The sequence below is a fragment of the Haplochromis burtoni genome, unplaced genomic scaffold (genome assembly GCF_018398535.1).
Source record: "Haplochromis burtoni strain Fernald_Lab_line unplaced genomic scaffold, NCSU_Asbu1 Contig_678, whole genome shotgun sequence".
Lineage (NCBI taxonomy): Eukaryota > Metazoa > Chordata > Actinopteri > Cichliformes > Cichlidae > Haplochromis > Haplochromis burtoni.
This window is the reverse complement of record NW_024583039.1, coordinates 1,928-16,907: the sequence shown is the minus strand read 5'-3', so window position 1 is coordinate 16,907 and position 14,980 is coordinate 1,928. Positions and strand designations below refer to the sequence as shown.

The window sequence follows — 14,980 nt, the reverse complement described above, 5'->3', positions numbered from 1 at the left end:
AGACTGGTAACACTATAGTTTAATGATTTACACATCTGCCTAACAAGTGAAAGATTTCCCCATTGTATTCCAGGAGGAGATACAAATCTTTGGGGCTGTGTCAGGAAGGCCATCTGTTGTGATGACCCTTCCCTTTAAATAAGGGAGCAGCTGAAAGCAGCTGTCATACTCAATATAACAGCCTGAGCCACCAACACATTGCACTGGACTCCTTTTTATTTTTCTGAAAATGTTTGTTGAAGATCATCAGTCTTACGCTGTCTCTGACAAACGTTCCCCAGAGTCCATGTGGGAGTTCAGCAGGTTGTGTAGATGCACTTTACAAAACTCACCACAGGATGGCAATGTTCAACCAAAATATGTGCACAACACCACCCAGGCCTTCCTGACCAGGGCAGGTAAACATGATTTTTGTTGTTTTTTAAAGCTGGTATGTTAATATATGTAAGAGAAATGTATCAGTTACAAAAGAGTGTTATTACTCTGTACTGTCTGTGAAATGGAGAATCCCATTACATCAGTATTCACACAGAAATGTCACATATCAACTCCACTCTTTTAAGTCTGTTTAAAAACAAAATTCATTTGAGACTTAAAAACACCACTGATTAGATATGCACCAGTCAGCTACCATGAACACACCTAAAAGCAGTTTGCATATAAGGTGTAAGAAAATATGTTCTTTTATAAGCCTTAAAATACTACATCTGAACACAGAAGCAACTAGACTGAGCTGTTTGCTGATAAGATAAGATAAGATAAGATAAGATAAGATAAGATAAGATAAGATAAGATAAGATAAGATAAGATAAGATAAGATAAGATAAGATAACCTTTATTAGTCCCACACGTGGGAAATTTGTTTTGTCACAGCAGGAAATGGACAGTGCAAAAGTTATGAGGCAAAAATTAGGATACAATAAGAATAAATACAGTACACAACTGTACAGAATAGAATAAAATACTATATACAGTAGAATAAAATAAAATACTATATACAGTAGAATAAAATAAAATAAATATACAATAAGATAAAAATAGAATACAAATACAAATGCTATATACAACTGAGTAAGAATACAACAATGACAGAAAGGATTATTGCACTTAGTATCACCATAGCTCTTATTGAAGTGGCACTGGTCAAGCAAAGACAGGCTGAGTTGAAAAGATTCAACCTTTTTGGTCTGCTAGTTCAACGGACGTAGTGAACGAGTGTGTAGGTGGTGGTACTTCTTCACTTCCTGCCACCATCGACTCATTTCAGTTTGCTTACCGGACTAATCGTTCCACAGACGATGCCATATCTCACCTGCTCCACACATCCCTGAGTCACCTGGACACTGGCAGAGGGAATTATGTTAGGATGCTGTTCGTGGACTACAGTTCAGCATTCAACACATTAATTCCCTCTAAGCTTTTCACCAAGTTGACGGATCTAGGACTCAGCTCATCACTGTGTCAGTGGATCCTCAACTTCCTCACAGACAGACCCCAATCAGTGAGGGTGGGAAAAAAAGTCTCTCCCCCCATCTCACTCAGCACTGAGGTGCCTCAGGGCTGTGTTTTAAGCCCCCTGCTGTACTCACTGTACACTTATGACTGTGTAGCCACATCCGACACCACTTCCATTGTCAAGTTTGCTGACGACACTGTTGTTGTGGGCCTGATCTCCGACAACATCGAGACGGCCTACCTGGAGGAGATTAGGAACCTGGAGACCTGGTGCCAGGAGAATAACCTCCTCCTAAACATCAGCAAGACTAAGGAGCTGATCGTGGACTTCACTACAAAGCAGGCGAGGAATTACAAACCCCTCATCATCAGTGGCACGCCAGTGGAGAGAGTGGACAGTTTCCGATACCTGGGTGTCCACATCACTCGGGACCTGTCATGGTCCTGCCACATCAACACCCTGGTTAAGAAAGCCCGTCAGCATCTCTTCTTCCTCAGAAGACTTAGAGACTTCCATCTGCCACTGAAGGTGCTCAAGAACTTCTACTCCTGCACCATCGAGAGCGTCCTGACGGCAAACATCTGCACCTGGTTTGGGAACAGCACCAAGCAGGACAGACGAGATCTGCAAAGGGTGGTGCGCTCAGCCGAACGCATCATTCAATCACAGCTCCCTGACCTGCTGTCCATCTACACCAAGCGGTGCAAGTCCAAAGCTAGGAAGATTATGATGGACCTCCCCCATCCCAACAATGGACTCTTCTCACTGTTGAGGTCTGGGAAGCGCTTCTGCTCCCTTCAGGCCAAAACAGAGAGAATGAGGAGGAGCTTCTTCCCCCAGGCTATTCGGGCCCTGAACCAGGTGTAGGACTGGACTCTCCCACACACGTCACTATAAGACTGGACTCTCACACACGTCACCACACGCACCACCACACATTTCCTATAATCTTATAATTCCTATAATTTATAATCTTTATAATCTCTCCTGCTGTTTGCACATTCTTTACTGTAAATTCCTAAGTTAATTTGTAAATTTTGTAGTAACCTGTAAATTGTAAATATTGTAAAACTTTTTTTTCTGTCATTTAATGGTTGGGCATTGCACAGCTACAAGCATTTCACCCCCATGTCATACTGTGTATGGTTGTGTGTGTGACAAATAAAATTTGAATTTGAATTTGGTACTAAACTGGAATTCACCGAGTTCCTGAGTCTTTTTGGTGCTTGATTTTATACAATCATGGAAGTGATTGGAACACGCGAATTCAATGAAATGAATTTGCTTGGGTGAGTCAACACTTTTGGCAGGAACACAAACCTCAGGGAGTGGTATGTATGTCTTCCTCAAGCAGGCCCTCTACCATAGGCCTGGGTGTTTGAGAGAGAACGTCCAGGAATGGTGATGCTATTTTCTGGGGGATTGAGGAGGTTGGTCAGTAGTTGGTGATTTCATATCTCTAAAATGGAACCTGACCTCCCCCGGAGCAGGTTAGTCTACAGGATAAATTACCACAGCAATGTAATTTATGTGCATTTTTACTCATTACTTCTTATACTGACGTTTTACAACTTATTTTTACATTCATTATACTATAAGAATGGACAACCAGTCATCTTGGAGGGAGGGGACCTTGGGGCTTTTACCTACTTTGACAGGATGGATGCTGGGTGGATAGTGTGTAATAATATATAATTCTATATACATATAGAGTTATATTCTAAAAGCCTGTGTCACCTATGAATAAATTGCACAGCCTTATTGCACATCTAGAACATACCGCATGTGTTCTGGGATGATTTTTATTATATACAGCTAACTTAAAAAGCAGCGCCACATTTTTATAACAATAATAAAGTCAGAAAAGAAGGTCAGCCATGCTTCATTAAAGCTGTTTAATCTTAATGTGTCAGCATGTCAGAGAAATTCTGCTTTAGTTTAATAAAGATCTGACAGCTTTAGTTTCCACCATGTGATCTATTTTAAAATGCATTTAGAGAATACTTACCTTCTGCTAAAGGCTGCATTATAACAGGTGTTTTAACATGTACATATCACTATTTTTTCATATCGATGCATCTGCTGTTAACTATACCACCATAGCCTGGATAAAGAGATTAGGACATGCTGATTAGGCTCACAGGGCTGCTATTGTTCTTGATTTGCATGAGTCAGTGCTGACAGAGAAGATACAGTTTTCTTTCACCATGTTCAACAGCTACATGTCCAATAGAGACAAGTGTGCGTGTGACGTGTACTTGAGTATTGTACTTCCATAAAGTCTCAAACAAGTAAAACAAAGAAAAGTACTAGAGTAGGAGGTAACAACAGAAAACCTTGTGTTAACTGTGTAGATTTTTTCATGTACTGAACTAGTCAACAAAGAAATATGCAGTTTCAATGACTATGAAAGATAACCACGTAAACATTTCTTCTGTTGTTAGCAAGTTCACTTTCTTTCCCCATCATTTGTTTCCTGAAATACTACGTTCAGTTGCTCCATTGTTACCCACTGAACATTATGATGACTTCAGCTGACATCTTAAAATTCACCAGCTGACAGGCGAACCACTTAGGGGCAAGGTTAGGTTGCATTGTAACCACACATTAAACAAACACAGAATCTAACCTACTACCTCTACACAGGTACCAAGCCACCTCGTGCATGTTAAGAGATAGTGTATGGTTAAGGTTGGATCCACATCTATTTTTTTATTAAAAAAATAACTATTAGGCCAAGATGAATGTAAAAGATTTAACTTGAAAGGTAACATCTTCCAGTTTCTGATAATATGCTTGTTTATTATGTGGCTAAAGTGCAATCTAACCATAACATTACCCCTAAGTGGTTTGCCAGTGACCTGACCTGTGTTCAGAGGTAAACGCATACAGCCCAGTTTGATCTTAAGTGGAGCAGACCAGTGCAGACCAGTGAAATTCTCCTTTCTATTGTTGTACAGAAGTTTAACTAAATCCTCACTATATAAGAAAAATTTCAACATTACATCTCAGGGTTTTGTTTTTTTTTTTTTTTGAAAGGATAAAGAAATGTTGCTTGTCGTAAAATAAAAGAAATCTTTCAGTCTAGCTCTTTTGGCTTAAATTGTTAGAATTTAATTTATAAGATTACAGAAAAAGTTTTGGTAGGTCATTCCTCAGACTGTGCTGTAATTGTAAAACAGAAAGCTTTTGTTAATTTGGTCCTTTTCTTGTTTTGTTTTTACTTTAGATCACCTTTTTAAGAAACATACATTTCTATAGTAGAAGGTCCAAAATTGATTCCTTCCTTCTCATTTCCAAAAACCATCCAGTGGGCCGGATTGGGGTTGTTGCCAGGTTGATTCTGGCTTTATGTTTCAGTATAGGTGATGATACTTAACATAACCCTACCCTTGCTTCTGTATTTGGAGATAATCAAAAGCCTTTAGGAGAGCACCTGTGTCTGTTATGTGTAGTACTCTGTCCTTTGACTCTGTGGCCTCCACAGTCCTCCTGGGAAATACTTGAGGGGCTCACTGAGAATAGTGAGCATACTGGCTCCAAAACTACTGCACCAAAATCAAAAGAAGCGGATGTCATATATTTTCTTTTAGTTTTGCACTGCATTCTTCTCCATCCAACATTGAGGGAGAATTGCAAGCGTTTCAAGGACAACTATCTGCACACTTGTGACATCGAGTGATTTCCAAGTTCCTCCTCTTTCTTTTCATTTTCATTTACTTCATTATTAATCCTCAGGGGATGGTTCAGCTCCATCAGGGTTGTAAAAGGCACAGTTCCAAACTACACACTGAACTTTAGTCTAGGCAGTAAACACCTCGCTGGAGAAAGAATGTGAATGCATTATCTTGAAGAAACCAAGTCATAAATGCGAGACAGAGGTCTGGCTTTGAGATTTATTTGCTCATAATTCTGCATTTTTAAAAACCGGTATCAGTTTGTGTGAAATAAAGATAACATTAAACTTGCATAGAATGATCACATAAATGGTGCTGAATTTCCAGTCAGAGTAATAAGGAAATGTTGATAATTAACATATAAGTATCTGATACAGACTGATTATGGTGTACAGATATGACACCCATGCAGAGGCGTCTGCAATATCTTAGATTTTGCTCAAAGTACAGGTTACAAATTACTGTCATCTGGTTGATTACAGAAATATAATGTAGCATTGGTCTGTTACATTATGTCAGAATGTCCATTGGCTCAAAGCTAGTGTGAAGGAGTAAATACTACAATGAACCTTGGGAACTCACTTAACAGCAGTTCCTACTGACCATGTAAATAAAACTATCAACTGTCTAGGAACAGCTCAACAAACTAAACATTATAGCAACCAAGTACTAACTACAGGGATCCAAAGCTACTATGACTTCTGCATATGTTGTGAGAAACAAGGGTACAGTATGAATAGCCAGCTTTGTTATGTTTGAGTCAGTCTAGCTTTCAGTTTGACATTATAGGTATCATTGTTAATAAATAATAATTACACTGATTGCTAGACTACGGTAATCAAAACATATGTTTTGCATGAAAGTTATCAGTAAATTTGGATCATTATTTGCTGACATACTTTGGCAGTTTTAAAGTTTTCTATGAAACCTGAAGAGAAAGATGTAGGCTGAGATAAAGTGAAGGTTAGTTTAAGGTCAGGAAGTGAAATGTGGTTAATATTGTACACACACAGTGCAGTCTGTGTGTGTCAGTGGGAGGGGCCAACTGCAGCACCTGTAATGCACCACCTGAGAAGAGACAGACAGGGCAGTGAACAGAAAAAAAGGAGGAAATACAGAGATGAACACAAAGACATGACTGAACGAGTGAGTTAGCTCTCGTTCTTGTATCGTCTGTGAGTTGGAGCCTTTTAGAGAGACCTTTAGCGGGCTGGATGATGTCAGACGTCCTCATTTAACCACACGGCCTCCTGATGCAGGTGTAATCTTTCTTAGGGTAGTTGTGCGGGAACAAAATGGATTGCGGACACTCTTGTATGAAGAAACGAGGATTGAAAACTGTCAAGTGAAACATTAGATTCCATGTTTCTGCCAGATTGCCAAGACAGCTTATGATTAACTTGGGCCTTGTAAACTCAGACCCACTTTCTGTCTGAGAGAGCGGTGAAACAAAGGTCAGCAGGACAGTGAACGCTGAACTTTTGTGCCTGGAAGCCTAAATTCTGGAGTAAAGAGGCTGGAAAGTGATTGGGAAACTTGCTAAACACAACTACAGCAGGTGAGTCCAGAATCATCTCTGCCTTTAATAAAATATCTAAACTGAGATTTGAAAAAATGACAGCTGCAGCGCATTGTTGCCATGTACGCGTTGCCTTCTGAAGACTTAAAAAATAGAAGTGGCCGTTTGTCATGTGGGTGTTAGCAGCTCTAAAGTCCTTGCGTTGTTAAAGTAATACATTTTATCAATGTCATTACAGTAGTTAATGTTTGACAAACAGGATAAAGATTAGAAAACAAAAAAGAAGTAGAAAAAGATTTTTCTTCAAATATTTTTTTCTATTTTTCATCTAATTCCAAGCAAGGTCCAGTCAGTACATTTGATTAGGAACCACTGAATAAAATTATTTTTACTTTTTACTTTACTTTTAAGTAGCTGCATCTTAATAAACTACTTCTTTCCTTTCTGCATCAGTAGAAAGCTGACATGCTAAAATGTGAGCGAGCAGAGTCACTGGACTGCTGAAACACTGCTTTTATTTATTTTCTGCTACTTTGGCTACATTGTTAATGCTTAATTTTTTATTTAAATTAGCACCGTATCAGATTCTCACTTAATGATCAAATATTGTCATTTTTCTCAACACTGCCAAAATACGTTTTGACTTAACTTTTACACAAACAACCCACAAACAATGTGAGAAAACGTTGGCATTGTAGGTTTTCCACAGGCAGAAGAGTGTGAGCTCAGACCACACATTTGTTTTTCCCCTGCTATCCCAAAGCTATTTAACACTGATAATTGCAGGAACATCGTTTTTTGTTAGTAAGCTTTTATGCATTAATCAGGAAATGTTTCTGAGCTTCGGACATTTTCTCACCCTGCATTCAATCTTTGACTATTAAAAGTTCCAGTTGGATTAATTCAATACATTAAAAAAAAGCGTTACATTCATCAGTGATCTGTGGGTTTTTGGTTTCTTAGGTACGTCTATCAATTTCATCCAGACACATAAAGTCCAGTTGTCATTGAATTTGCCAACATTTACTGGACATACATAACATATGTGCATCTATAAATCTGCTCATTGATTGTACAAAACATTTGCGTTCTTGGATTGTAGAGATGTGCTCCTTAGAGCTGTTAAACTACAGTGTGGTTGTAAGAACATGCATTTTAATGTCTGCTTTGTGTGATCATCTGACAGCACTACTCTGGTCTAGTACCTGCCAGGTACAATACTCTCTCGCACACACACTCACATATCGTAAACATTATGGCTATTAATGCAGAGACTACACCCAGAGCACCATCATATCTGCAGTGACAGTAGTGATCCAATCTGTTCAAAAAATCTTCTAAAAATGTATGATTTTGTTATTTAACAGGACAGTTGCTCTTCCTACAACACAACAGACACCAAGCCAAACTGAATAGAGCGTTGTGGAGCATCATTAAAGGAAGAACCCATTCAATCTTAATTTTCCTTTTCTTTCAATTTGAAACTCACAGCATTGAGCTTGGCAGAGGATCCCTTCTAGATTAACTGTTTTACCTCAAGGTTCCTTTGTGGACTTTGACCATTTGGTGCCACGAAGTTGCTTTTAAATGCATGAATCTCTACTTTGTGTGTACATTACAGGGCAGAGAATCCTCACAATCACGGGTCTTTGGACTCCTGTTTTAAGGCCTCAAGTTGGACTTTGGCCGCCATTATCTTAGTCAGCAACATTTATTGGTTAACAATGTGCATCTGTGACATCAGTCCACTAATCTCATCAGCTAGTTTGATAAATTACCCCCATTTTTTCAGGACCAGTGGATTTCCAGGTCAAGATTTCTTCAGCCAGTTATTCCTTAAAGACAGAGGTGCTGCATGAAAATAAGCAGGCAGACAAACTTTAAACTGCAGCAGTGGCTGTGTGAAGCTTACGGTTGGAGAGACCTGATCAGGGCCCACCTGACTGATTTAACAAAACTAAACCTCTCAGTGTGTCCACCACTGCAGGCTGTGACCCGATGATTATCAAACAACCAACGCTGGCCCCTCTGACCAGCATTCATCAGACAATGGTGATAAATTCTTGGAGGGGCCCCTGTTACTTTTTGCCTAGGGCCCCAACAGACTCTAGAATTGCCACAAATGCAGATAAATGGAAAAGCCTTGAATTTAACATTACCACGCTTACCATCCTCTTTCAGCATCTCAGTATTTGTTATTTAGCATAAATTACAGATGACAGTTTTAAAATATGTGAATAATTAGGGATGTGATCTGATGATCACACTAGAGCAAAAGTCAGAGGCTCACCAAGCTTACTGCAATTTATCCTGATGAGAAGAATAACCTAAATTCGGAGCTACCGGTTGTGAGGACGCATCGAGGAATTGTGTGACAAATACGTGTTTAAGCCGACAAAAAAAAAGAGATTGAAGATTTAAATTTAAACAACAAGCAGGAAATTGGCTGCCGCAGTTAAAAGGTGTTCAAAGACGGTGGTTCAGACGTCGATGCTCGCTATCACTTCAAAGCTGAATAGAACCTACATCAAAAGAGACAAAAGAAGCTCCACAACAGTCAGTTAGCTGAGCGTATCATATGTTCCTGAAACAGAGAGAGGGCATGTGTGTGAGCGAGTAGAAAAGAAACGGAACACAAAATAAAACAATGTGGTCAGTTTCTATTTGCTCAGCTGAGAGAAAAACTTGCCTGGGGCCACAAGGCGATCAGGAGCTGGCCTGCAGCCAGTTTGCATGCCAGCTGGGAGAGTTAGGTGATCTTTAGTTGATAGGTCATTTTAAAGCCGAAATAATAGAACATTATCTTTTTTAAAGGGGCCTCAATGTGAATCAAGCTGGGTGATTTCCTGTTTTTCCCCTTTTACCTATATTAAATTTAATAGTATTTTGCCCCGCCCAGTACGCCCATCATTATGCTCATTGGAACCATTTGATCATGTAGGAGACTTTAACACCATATCACCTGTACTGTCCACATATTGTTGCATAGTTTTAATCAGAGTCTACTGCAGCCAAAGAATAGTTTGGATTTATTTCTTGCTTTGCTGAGAATTGGATAAATGATCTGTACCAATCTCAAATCTGTATGCAAAACACAGAATAAAGTAAAAGAAAAGAAAAGATAAAAGATAAAAGAAAATTAGCTTAGCTTTGCATAAACACTGAGTGCCATGGGAAGGAGTTAGCTTCTCTCTGTCTAAAGTTACACATGAGAGTATTAGCGTGCTAATGTTCAGTAGGTATAACAGTAAAGATTAAATGATAAGAAAATGCCATGTCAGGTTTATTGCAGGGCAGCACTGTTGGCTTCACAGCAGGATGGTCAAACTTCACAGCAAGTTCAATTCCTCCATCTAGTTATTAAGTATAAACACAAAGCTGACAATGCACAGCAAGCTGCAAACCAACCAAAGTGACTGCAACTGCAATTATACTGTAAAAACATGAGCAGGTAGAAATAGAGACGACAATGCAACAAGCTTGCTGTCACACTGTTTTTTTACACACACACACACAAAGGAAGAAGAATCTTTTAAAGTATTGAGAGTTGACTATCCTGTTCGCCTGGGGTCACTTAGCTTTGTCATCCCTCTGAGCTCCTGACTAGCTTTCTGTTAGCTTTCTGTTAGCATGTTATCGATGTAGATGCTTATAGAGAGCTCTTGTTGTGTTTTTCGTTAAACCCTTCATCATGCAAAGAATTGAAAAGCTTTGTAATGCAGCTATCAACACAATTGTTATACAGTAATGCATTATATTACTGTATTACCCAATAATGTACAGTAATTAAATTAACTTGTTAGTTTGCTTTTTGAAATATGAAGTGACCAATTTTCAACCAAGCTTAGTTAAAAAGATACATTAATAAACTGTATGGGTGCAACACACAGGCCCATATAGGGATTATTGCACTAAAAACACACAAGTGGTCAAGGGGTTCACCTCAGCGAGTACAGTTAGTGGAGGTAACATCTATCAAACAACTATTAGATACAGCTGCCAATCAGATACATAGATACGTTATAAAAATGTTCGTGCATGTTGGAGGTTTACTGGGATCAGTGTTGGGGTTATTTCTTCCCTAATGAGGACACACATATGATCTTAGTATTTGGGTATTAACACAATGTGGACGACTCAAAACACAGATGAAAACAAGCCCACTGAGACTTCCAGTGATTCTACTGCAGAAACTTGAACAGATAGAAATGGAGGCTGCTACCTGACTGGTTATCGGTTTGTTAGCTGTTGAAGTCCAGTGCATGGCTGCTAGGCTGGGGTTGGTCACTCAGCTTTTAATATCACTCTGGGTTCTTGGCTAGCGTTAGCATGCTGTCTGGTGCAGATCTTTGCAAAGAGCCAGAGTTTTCTGTTATGGACAGATCACCCTGTAACTCGTGCTTCTGTGCAATAAAAATAAAATGTCCAATGTCTGTAGACTGAGAGACTGAACTGAAATCAGCTGATTGCAGCGCAAAGTGCAAGTCTATCTGATAAGCAGGCAGACTAACAATTCCAAGGAACTGAACTGCTGGGAACCAAAGCTCTATAAGAACTGGTTCTCAATTCCCATCCTTGAGTATATCAATTGTAACTTTAACAGCAAATCCATTCAGTCATTATTATAGGTAGATATTTCAATCTGGGCCAGAATGGTTATTTACTAACAGTAAAGTATAGTAAGATTTACTATAGACCTGCACTCTGTTTATTATTACTGTTATTATTAATATTATTGTGATTGTTACTGTTTAATCTACTAGTGCCATAATTCATGGATTAATCACACTGTATGTATGAAGTTTACAGCGCACATGTCACGTTTGTCAGCTCATCGTGACTCCAAAAATCACACTGAACAAACAGCCAGGAACACGATAAAGCTGTAACATATCATTTGACATCAGACATGCCCCCCCCCCCCCCCCACACACACACACACACACACATACACACACACACTGGGGATTAATCACAATGACTTCCTATATGTTTGCCTTCTTATTCAGCTTTTTTTACACAGACATGCAGGCACACGCACATATAGTAATATGAGTATGTCCGTAGCCACGAAATGTGGAAACTATTGGATTACACTGAAATATTAACAATGCCATGGGCAGAAAGTGTTTAGATACACAGTCAAACACACATATAAACAGAAATTATTACCCACACATGCACATTATTCTTATTAAATACAATTATTTATAACAAATTAACGAGTCTCTAGTTTTCTTATAGCCATCCTAATTAATTTTTTTTCTTCTCTTAAGGTTTATTCCACCCCACATTTTATTCATCATGGCAGAGTCATCGACAGGCTGGTGGAAGCTCACTTTTATGAGGAGAAAAAAATCCCAACCAAAGGTTTTGTATGAAATCTCTCCAGAATTTGTGTCCAACTCACCCAGCAGTCAGCATCGTTCAAGTGCAGCCTCAGGAGCTGCTGCCCAAACAGAAGATGCCCAGCTGGAAGCCCGACTGGGGAAGATCGTGGACAAGACGACAGCCAGTAAGGGGCGTCACGTCAAAGTGTCACATTCTGGGAGGTTTAAGGAGAAGAAAAGAGTGAGAGCCACACTGGCGGAAAACCCAGAGATGTTTCCTGGGAGTGGCCCTGCCAGGGATGAGAACCAGAAGACTGAGAAGTGAACATTACACAGATGAAGATTCACAAACATGTAAAGACTAACGCAGACGCATTTATGAGAGAAAAAAATACATACCCTGTTCAAACGGTCCAATCAGTCAACAAGAAGGAAAGGAAAACAACACAAAATCCAGCCAAGGATCTCTGGTAGATCTGTATCTTGAGGCACTTTCAGTCTGTTTTCAGCTTTGGTGATTGTCAAACACATGCTGCTGATAGTAGGACAAAAGGTGGTTACAGGGATTTGAACAACTGTTTAGTCTATTAGTCTAGTCTCTGTTTTTAGTCGAAACCCTGCCTCATCACCTTATAAACACCACTGGATCACCTGGACTACAGTTCAGCTCAGACACACACATGGACTGTATCTACACAGCAATGTGTCTTTAACTCAGGCTCCAAGCAGAAACTGGATAGAACACGAGCTATGACAGCATAAATGTGTCATATAGCATATTTAGTTCAATGCTTTAACAATCCAGACCCACTGAGTGGTGATACTAGTAGTGCAATAAATAGTTTTTCAAATTAATATCATTTCAGGTCCCGGTGATCAAATATCCATGAAAAGTTTTCTCTCTTCTTTCCTTCATGTGTTGCATTGAATGCATTTAATTATAGTTGAACTTTTGCACTATGATAATGGGCACAAAGAAACACTTCATCAAATGACTGGTTCAAATAAGAATTCCCAGACTGGCTTTAAAGAATTTCTTTTTCTCTTTTACCACCATGTTATAGTTTATCAGCAGATATTTCAGATTTCAACAAACTAAAACAATATGTGGATATTATTTCTTTCCAATAGAAATGTGGAACCACATTGTTTTGTTTCTGTTTTTCAAACAAAATTATCAACTTTTTGTTTGTTTGTATGGTTTTATTAACATAAAACAAAACAAATTCTACTAGAATCAAAATGTGGCACCATTAAAGCACAACAGAACTACTGGGTCAAACAATGGAACCAGTAAAGTTAGTGGCTACAGGACTGAAATCCACCATGGTTTCTTTAAAAAGAAATGACCCCACACTCTTCAGACTCTTCACACTGAGTTAAATGCTGGGGAACGTTCACCTCTGAATTTCCACAACTGACCATATCAACCAGAAGTTTGAAGGCAGATGTTAGAAGTCACTGATGTTAATGTCTATAAAAATGAAATGCAGGAACTTGTAAATTATGGGGGGTTAACTAGTAATTAGTAACAATTTATGAAGCTTTTTCACTTAAATTGTTTACCCTTTTCATAAAGCTCTTTAAGTGAAACCAGCGTACTCTTTCCCAGATCTAACACTGAGGGAGAAGATGCAGCCGAGTAGTGAGGAAACAGAAGGAAAATTTTAATGTCATTGGTGCGATAAGTTGTGGTGAATAGCTAGCATGTTGAGCTTCGCTCTCGACCAATTCTCCAAACTCATCGGGACATATTTCAGGTGTGATACACATGTATGAATGTTCTAGAATTGAGAAGAAACGTGACTGTCTGACAGCTTTCTGGACACTGGACACCATGAGGCAGTTGTGTCCTTGCAATGAATTTGAATATGTCCTGATTTTTGTCCAATGTGTAGCAGTAAAGAATGCTTGTTTCATGTTTTCTTTTTTTCTTTGTAGATCTATAGAAGTTTATCTGTTAAGCAATATAGTTTGTGTGTGATTTTTTTTTGTTTTTGTTTCGGGGGGGGGGGGTTGATAAAGGTCATTAAGCAGGAGTGTCTAAATAGTTCCAGTTTAAATCATGTTTCTTCATGTATTTTACTAAAGCAGCAAACCTGGAGTAAGAACATTGAGCTTGCTGAACAGACATTATTGAGGTGCTCACGGACACCCACACATTCATTTCATCTCATTTGTTATCCAACAGAGGAACACATCCAACTCTGACTCAAGTATTGCCTTATCATTTTAGCTGGAGAAACACGCTTTTCCTAGAATCGCCCACTAGAGGGTGCCATTGTTTAACTCAAAATAGAATGTCACTGTTCAGCCGCTGCTCATCGTTGGGGTTTTTTTTTTTCTTCTTTCTATTGTTCTATTTCAAGAAAGGCCAGCAACCCTGAAAGGTGCTGTGTCCACAAAAATAGAATAAAAAGGAGCTTGCAATTGACTTAAGAAGCTTGTTTCAGAAAAGTGCTCATTTCTTTTATAGCATCTACACTGCAAACATCAACTTTTAGTCTGTTTAGTAGTAGTGTTTAGTTTTAACTTTGTGTGATATTAAGATGGTATCCTTCAGTTCTTTATTCAGTTCAATTCTGCAACTGATTCGACTGTAATCACCTGATTTTGGTACTTGGCATTGCTATTATACATTTGTAATATAAATAATTGCTATATGAATAAAACCTGCAACTTTTAACCCCCAAATGATTTGCTTTTGTGGTGGGTAGTGCTATCAGCTGTGCAACTATTCCTTTTTTACAGAATCGTCCTCGACAGCTATTCAAAAAGTTATACAAAATGAAACGTCATAAAGAGTGTGACATTGTTTGATAAAATTATGCCCACTAGTGGTTAAAGGCATAATAAACGGACTATTTGCATGTTTGGTTTTGCAGCAGTATAATGAACCCAGTGTTACAATTTAGTAGTAGAAGAAGAAGAAGAAGAAGAAGAAGAAGAAGAAGAAGAAGAAGAAGAAGAAGAAGAAGAAGAAGAAGAAGAAGAAGAA

At 38.8% G+C, this 14,980-nt stretch overlaps 1 non-coding gene across 1 annotated transcript; it reads left to right on the top strand.

The window, feature by feature from the left end:
• The first annotated feature begins 6,247 nt into the window (after positions 1–6,247).
• LOC102304966 lies at positions 6,248–14,676 on the top strand. The gene is made up of 2 exons (XR_006053179.1): positions 6,248–6,691; positions 11,929–14,676. It is a non-coding gene; the product is annotated as an uncharacterized LOC102304966 (transcript).
• The last annotated feature ends 304 nt before the right edge of the window (positions 14,677–14,980 follow it).